This window comes from Arachis duranensis, chromosome 7, assembly GCF_000817695.3.
Source record: "Arachis duranensis cultivar V14167 chromosome 7, aradu.V14167.gnm2.J7QH, whole genome shotgun sequence".
Taxonomy (NCBI): domain Eukaryota; kingdom Viridiplantae; phylum Streptophyta; class Magnoliopsida; order Fabales; family Fabaceae; genus Arachis; species Arachis duranensis.
Genome location: NC_029778.3, coordinates 36,305,466 through 36,306,145, shown reverse-complemented (window position 1 = coordinate 36,306,145; position 680 = coordinate 36,305,466).

Sequence of the window (680 nt, the reverse complement as noted above, 5' to 3'; positions counted from 1 at the left end):
TAAGAAGACTGGACCTCAAGCCTGTGGCTAAAGGATGGTTGGAGTTCATTCAAAGATCCATCATTCCTACTAGCAACCGATCTGAAGTTACTATGGATCGGGCCATCATGATCCATAAGAGACCCTTCACGGTTCTCAAGAGATGCATGAGGAAGCTCATCATCAAGAAATCCCTGAGATGCCTCAAGTGATGCACTTTCCTCCTAACAACTATTGGGAGCAACTCAACACCTCCTTAGAAGATTTGAGCCATAATGTGGAACAATTAAGGGTGGAACATCATGAGCACTCCATCATTCTCCAAGAAATAAGAGAAGATAAAAGAGCAATGAGGGAGGAGCAACAAAGGCAAGGAAGAGACATAGAAGAGCTTAAGGACATTGTTGGTCCTTCAAGAAGAAGACGCCACTAAAGGTGGATTCATTCCTTGTTCTTTATTTCTTTTTGTTTTTGGTTTTTAATATTGTGTTTATCTATGTTTTGTGTCTCTACTTCATGATCATTAGTATGTAGTAACCATGTCTTAAAACAATGAATAAAATCCATTAATTCTTCACCTTTCTTAAATGAAATATGTTTTAATTCAAAAGGACAAGAAATGCATGAATTTCGAATTTATCCTTGAAATTAATTTAATTATATTGATGTGGTGACAATACTTTTTGTTTTCTGAATGAATG